The sequence below is a fragment of the Astatotilapia calliptera genome, chromosome 13 (assembly GCF_964374335.1).
Source record: "Astatotilapia calliptera chromosome 13, fAstCal68.1, whole genome shotgun sequence".
Classification (NCBI taxonomy): Eukaryota; Metazoa; Chordata; class Actinopteri; order Cichliformes; family Cichlidae; genus Astatotilapia; species Astatotilapia calliptera.
The window spans coordinates 14,341,715-14,349,586 of NC_137434.1; positions in this window are offsets into that span (position 1 = coordinate 14,341,715).

A 7,872-nucleotide genomic window follows, 5' to 3' on the forward strand; every position below is an offset into this window, starting at 1 on the left:
GATGGATTCTTTCCAATTCAGCTACATTTCTTCCTTGTCTGTAATGCAGGAGCTGCTATGAATGAGCTTCTATTTAGGTTCTCCAAAATGACACAACCCTCCTCAACAGTAACCTCTTGACCACATGAAAGGGTAACAATTGCCATACTCGGGGCGGATTAATATAGTGGCCCCTTTTCCTCCGAGACCCCCGCGGTCAAAAGCAGCCAGCAGTGAGTCAGAGGTGCCTTGACATTTATCAGATCCGCACTTGTAGTGGCCACTTCTGAAAAAGGTCACAACCTCTGGTAGTTTACCTTTCCTGAATGGTTGCTTGTGAATTATTCATGCATCGTGCACTCGGTTTATAGTATATGTCACAACATGCTGTTGGCTTTACATAAACATAGTTGCATAATGTTGAGATGCGTTTCCATGTGCTGATATTTTTTTTCTACCACAAACATGTTTATCCTCTTTACCTGATTAAGAAAACAGAGGTATCCATGTCAGCAGCTGTTAAGAACATGTTCTTTTATTCAGCAAACAGGATATATTTATTAAGGAGACATCATCTTGAAGCTCCTACCTGACTGGGCCAAAAGTCACAAGTGCTTGAGGATTTAGGTCATTTTAATGTAAACGAATCCACCACCACAGGAAATGCTTTGACCCATGCTGAAAAACAAATACAAAAAGCTGCTATAACGTGCCATTAATCTTGTCAGACCACAAACAGAGGTGGCCACTTAGAGATGACAAAATTAGAATCACAGATTAATTTTTTTTTAAAAGAGGCAGAACGTTGCAGTCTTTTTTCCTTTTTAAAAATGTAATTCCTTTTAGTGCAGTGAAGCATATCAGTCATCGTCTAAAAGATTTCCATAGTCAAGAGGAGCTGGTTCTAAATGGGTAAAACTACACAAAAAGAAATATTTTAGAAATACTGGAAAAGCAAAGAAGCTGGGATATGCTCCAGCCCCCTGCAACCCTAATAAGGATAAGCAGAAGAGGATGGATAGAAAAAGCAAAGTATTGTCTAATGTAAAAATATCATGCCATCCCTCCTTACTTTAAACTTTGCTTCTAAGGAGCCAGACTTTCTTATAATGTTCAAGTCTTTCATAATTTTTCTTTGGCCACTGGCTGCCTTCTCACTCAGCCAGTTCAGTCCAGTCCTTGTACTTCACCACTTTCAGGGGAATGTTTTGTTTGTTAAGCCACTTAACCCTGACCTATGAATCATTCTAGCATAAAAAGTCACCTAGCTGAAGCGATGAACCAGTGTTGGGCCAACCATACAATTTAAAGTAAAGAACCAGTTTTAAATTGTAATAGCAGCCTGTCACACACATCATTTGTTTCTATTTTTTTGTCTTAGAAAAAGTAATCTAATTTACAAAAAGTGCCAAAGATAAGAGTTTGATGGGCATAAACAGATGAGCAGTATCTTAAAGTCATTTTCTTAAGAAATAAGAAAAAAAGACCTGACACAGGACCTAAAGATGCATCTGAGTCTTCAATTTGGTCCAGCTACTGTTTGCTGAAGCATCATCAGAATTTGTCTCAGTGTAATGGTGGCTGTCAAGAACCCATTCTTAGGGGAGAAAAAGCAGTGCTATGCTAAATTACACAAGAACTGGACTGAAAATCTGTGGCAAGAAGTCTTATGCAGTGATTAATCCAAATTTGGCATTTTGACAATACCATATTTAAAGGGTCCGCTTGGCAAAAGCTTTATTTTTTAGCATGACAGACACACTGTCATAGCATACGTGGATAGAAAAACACGCTTCCAGACATGGATTGGCCTCCCCAGAGCTAAGACCTTAACATTATTGAAGCAGTGTGGTCATCTTGACAGAGAACAGAACAAAAGGCAGCCAAGATCCAAAGAGGAGCTTCCTTCACGAAGCCTCTGCAACTAAAGTAATCTTATTTGTTTTGAGTTTTAACCTTACATGATGTATTTCCATGTCAATTTGAAGAAGTTTTAATAAATTGCTGCACCTATTTCACATTTTTCAAGAAAAATATGAAGAAAAGGGGGGTGGGTTAAGACTTTTGTACACAACACATATTTATATCTGTTCACCCCTGTATGATAAAACTTGGTACCTTGCCATACATGACACAAAGTCCACCATATGATTTTAACACTGGTTTTTTTTTTTGTTTGTTTTTTTAAACTTAAGGCTTCTGGCCCTTTTGAGTATTTAATTTAATTTCCAATAGTTTGTTCCAGTTTATTTTAAAGTGCATCTGAAGTATTATGAGTTATCAATTTTCTAAACAAGTGATGCAAATCAGACTGTTTGAAATAAAAAGCACATGTAACCAGTTGTTCATGAATTGGAATTGGAACTGTTCACAAATATACTCACAAACTGTGAAACTAAACATTTATTCGCCGCCTTAGTGGAGATTAATATGCTGGGTACACTGCAAATGCACACTTCCACACAATTAACCTGAACATTTTTGACTTTGACTATCATTGATGTGATCAATTACTGCTGCTGTGGGCTGCAGGCAGTTTCGATGACTGAAACAAAGCTTGGCTTGATCACATTTTGTTCAGTCTAATATAGCTGTGCAAAATAATAGCCGTTGTTCATTTAGTTTAGTAATTCCATGTTTTATTGATTTACACTGTGTCAACCAGAGATCTTTTTCTTTCTGTGGCTCAGAGTTTATTTTGAAAGTGTCACCTTGCAGTCCATCCACAAGGCAAGTGAAATTGTATCTAATAAAAATGTTGTGTAGTTTACCTAATTCATCTCCCCACATGTGGTTCTCCTTATTTGTATTCTGTGGGTGGGCTATGGCTTCCATATAGCTCAATCAGACCCTCTTGAAAAGGAGACCATATGGGTCACATTTTTACACATTGTTTGGTATGACAAGGCTGCAGTAGGACCATCGAGGAATGTGTCCTCACAAGGGGCAGTGCAGAAACACTATTATGTTTGCTTGTTATTCCCTTATGCGCATAATCTTTGAGAGTAAGAGAAGAGGGGCTCTCAGGTTCTCTAATTTACAGCAGACTGTTTGTGAACTCAGCTGTCAACTCCAATTAATATTATAGTTGGCACCTGTGCATTTCAACTCTTTCTATATTTTAAAAATGTTCTCCTTTCAGTCTTATTAGCATGTTTTAAAACTGCATTGGTCTTTCCTGATGGGATGCAAGAAATAGGCTAGAATTAAAAATTTAAATGTCCAGTTTACTTTGCATACTGCATGTTTTTAAATGCTAATCGAACATTGAGCCGTTTTCTCTTTCTATTGCATGCAGCATTTGCACAACAGATTTTTTCCATGGAAATGCATAGAGCATGGTAGTCTTTAGAGATTCCTTTGTGTTTTTTTTCTTAGCACAAAAATAGCTTCTAACATGATATGTTATGATTAACCATGCCTGCTGTCTTCTTTTTCCATGTTGCTTGGGTTGGACTATTTTTGTCAAAGAACATGTGGAATTTTAAATAATGTAACATATAAACAAAAGCTGATGAACAGGATATTTCCCTGTCTCTGAATCCAAATCCGTGTCTGTCTTGTAATAATCATGGCGATTTACTGTATGAATGAGGTTTCAAATTGCTGTACCTCAAAAGGCTCTAGTGTTAGCTTTTATTTTTTCTGAATTTATTCATTTTTTGTTACTTTGCTTCCTGCATCAGTTTTTTCCAAATGGTTTTTATATACTTTAGCCTTTCTTTGTATTTCTGTTTGCCCTAAAATACTTTTTGGGGGTCACATTTTAGGTAATGAATCTTGACTTATGGTTTTGCAACAACTCCCTGCATTTGAACCAAGCAGCAACCTCTAGCTCAGAAAAATCAAGCCAATACAGATTAGCCAAAAACTGCAGCTCTTGAAGTGGTCACTTGCAGCATGCTCCAAAAGTGAGTCATTCCCACATGGACTCTTGTCCATAAAATGCCCAACTTCATAGCAGAATTTTTTCACTGGTACAAAAAAAAGAAATCATTTGAGTAAATATATGGAACAGTTCGTGTGTGGTAGCTTTCAACCTGCTAGTCCTTTGTCTATCTCATTGCATCTGATCACTAGCTTGTCAGGAAATCTTCATCCAGCTCCTGTGTCAGTTAGCTTTCTACCTGTAGCAGAGTTGGCTAGACTTAGGGCTATTGGTCATCATATTAGCATAGCTCCTTGCCTGGCCCAGCCACTGAACTCACCGCAGCACCACAGGTCCTAGAAGTGGGCCTGCTGACCCCTAGCCAGTTCCTGCTCTTCCACCTCATACTCAGGAGTCTACTTTATTGTGGAGACCTGGTTAACCTTTTCTTTCAATGACATCCTGCCTCAGAATCAACCCATGCTAAACCCAGATTGTTTCCACAGCCAACACAAACTGTCCCAGAGAGTCTGCCTTCTTCACTGTTGCTCAGTTTGAGTGCTACATCTTGCAACTGGTGAGTGCAGAGACTGCTCCCAAGTCAGTCTGACAGTCAGTCCGCCAGCTCCAGAGTCATCCCTCCTGATGGACCCTCAGGCTGACATCCAAGCTAAGAAGCATCCGCCCTCTCTGCTGATACCTGGCAGATGCCTGACTGCACTGGTTCCAAGCTTTCTGTTCCACATCCTGCCTGAAGTACTATGTCTGGCTCGCCAGCCTTAGAGACCTCCAGAGAGCTTCCATCTTTACCGCCAGTCTTCTGAGAGGTTCTATTCTCTCTGTAGTGTTCCTGCTGGGCCTTCAGATAGTCTTCTTCTCACCTCCAACCTTGGTCTTGCCTGACTACCCTACCACTAGGCCAACCTCAAAAGTAGCCTCCCCTGTTTACTGAGCCTCCTGGCTGCCCTCCAGAGTCGTCATCATGGTCTGACTGAGCTGAGTTGCTCCACCTAACTGAGTGTTTACCTGGGTCTTCCCATCCCCTTTGGAGCAATTGGCCCAGGATTCTTAGCTCCCATGTTCGTCTGCTGTTAGATTATCTGTCCAAACTCTTAGACTCTTTATCTCCTGGATGCTTGGTTATTTTTCTTACTCTTTGCCTCTTTCTTCAGTTTGCCTGCATGGATTTTTGTGGGCTTTTGCCTGCCGACTGTATTTTGGCATGTGTGACTTACGATGAGTTTGAGTTTACCTGGTTGGTGTTTTCTACCCCGATCTTCCCACACATCCAGTAAAGTAATTAGTAAAACACACTACTGTTATCAGTTTACAGCTGAAGGCACACAGAGATGTCAACAGCGATGACTTAAACCAAGCTCATGTGTATTCTGGCAGTTGTAACTTATGCTGTGAAATTCAGTTTCTCCCACCAAGGATAAGAATACACTGAAGGAAATCTCTACACTTTATGATCCAGGTGGAGCCGTAATCCAGCCATGAAGTCCTCTGTGGTGCAATATAAAAATCTGCACAATAAATATCCAGCTGCTTAGAAACATCCTCTTAAATTCATTTGTAACAAAGCGATTTTAAGGAGTGGCTTTGTGAAGAATGAATGATCCGATTTTATTGCTCCTTTAAACAGTGTGGATTGGTAAATGGCCTGTATTTGTATAGCGCTTTACTTAGTCCCTAAGGACCCCAAAGCGCTTTACACTACATTCAGTCATCTACCCATTCACACACTGGTGATGGCAAGCTACATTGTAGCCACAGCTGATCTGGGGCGGACTGACAGAGGCGAGGCTGCTGGACACTGGCGCCACCGGGCCCTCTGACCACCACCAGTAGGCAATGGGTGAAGTATCAAGGATGCAACGACCGAGACTGTCGCAGCCGGGGCTTGAACCGACAACCTTCCGATTATAGGACAAACTACTAACTCTTGAGCCCCGATCGCCCCAATTAACATTTCACACTTGCACTCACTAATAAATATAGAAAAGTGATCTTTATTATGAAAAAGACAACTCCCACAGCCTTCCAGTAGACTGCATGTGCACTACAAATGATGCTCAGCCTTTATGATAATGTGTGGACTCATACCCAAAACATCAGTCAGAGGCTTTTGTGAGTAAAAACCATAGGGTGCTCAGTGGTGTGATTACTGTGAGGATAATCTTTAACACACATGCTGTCTCAAAGGGGAGCTGTGGAAAGTTGGCTAAGAGTGGTCGGCCTTCCAGAAAAAACTGTAGGACACGCTGCTATTTTTATAAAGACCTCACATTTTATTTCTTTAAAAAAATGTTTGTGGTTTTTTGTGGTACAAATTTGAATAAACTGAAAATTGAATAGGGTAACATAAGAGCATAAATACACACACACACACACACACACGCTTATGTATCTCTCTCTCTCTCTCTCTCTCTCTCTCTTTCTACACACACACACACACACACACACACACACACACACACACACACACACACACACACACACACACACACATATATAAATGTACATTCTTCTTTGCTTTTCTGTGCAGCATATGTAATGCATGATTCCGTTTCAGTTATATGCATCAAGTGGTCTGGGGGTGTATATCCAACAAACCTTTTCATCTTCTCTGTATATGAAAGACCATGTCATTATTATTACGTCCATGGTGATGATGATGTGCTATTCGCTCAGCACCAGAACTCTCTTGTTGTTACAGTTCAGTTACATTCATGATGTAGAAATTGAAGACGGATGGAGGATGAAAATTGATTTGTTCTGGTTCCTGTTTTTTTCCCCTTCCACTTTGTTTTGAGTGTGTATCTAAGAGTTTAAAACTTCTTTCATGCCATGCCGAAACCTGTACTCCATAAAGTACTGTTTTTCACATCTGTTTCTACCTCTGTAAAGAGAGAGAGAGAGAGAGAGAGAGAGAGAGAGATACAGAGAGAGGGAGGAAGAGAGAGAGCAACAGAGTCTAGTCTTGTTCTTTTTTTAATGGAATTTGTTTCCAAGTTCATAAACATGGTGTGACAATGTTTGAATTTTATTTAATATGTTGAGGCATTCATCTTCTGCCTGGTCTCCAGAATCCTCATGTGCAAAATATATTGTTCTCAGGAGAAGCTAACAAACTAGCACAGAGACATCCCCTTTCCTGTCAGGGCATATCTGTTTGCCTAATCTACACAAACTTGGAGACTATGTTTCTTTACAGAGTTTAATCTTCTTAGAAGACATCTTAAGGCTGTGCAGTTGTTTCACTGTGTTGGTGACCTGCTAATTCGAATGCACTGTCAATTTCTTTCGCTTCTTTATTCTACTTTAGTTTGAATTGCTGAACAAAGCAGATATCAATCATTTTTGAATTTTGCAGTCACACAGATTTATTGATGCCATTATACAACAATCCACTATTTGATTATAGTGGACTCTAATTCACATTTTGAGAAATTCAGTAGCTCATATCTAAAAAACTGAAATTATATGTGAACATTGAGACTAAATTTTGATCATTTGTTCTAGTTTTATACCATTTAAATGTCAAATGCGTAAGCCTGGACATACAGTTTTCCTTGTTGGATGAACTGTGTTCTGGTAATAGTGTTTAAACTCACCTGCATTATATTGATTCCTTAGATGGGGAAAACCCCTCAAGGCCAGTTCTTTAAAGTGACCTTCCCCAGCTGGTTTTTGTCAAGAAGATAAACCATAGATGCTGAGTTTCCTTGAAAGCTGAAATATGAAAAGGCTGGTTCGGTTTAAGCGGTTGATGCAGTTATCAAAATTATACACTAAAAAGGCCTTTTTCCCCCTCAGGAGTCCAATCATTCCCCTCAAAACAGACGTCAAGTACAGACTTAGATGAGCTGCAGTTTCGGATTCACAATCATCTGAAAAGAATTTCAAACCCAACAAACCACGAGCACCATTAATATGAATTAAAGTTTATCTGTTGGCAAATATAATTTAACAAATACTAATTTGGAGAAATGCACTGCAATCAAAACCAGATTTAGATTTAG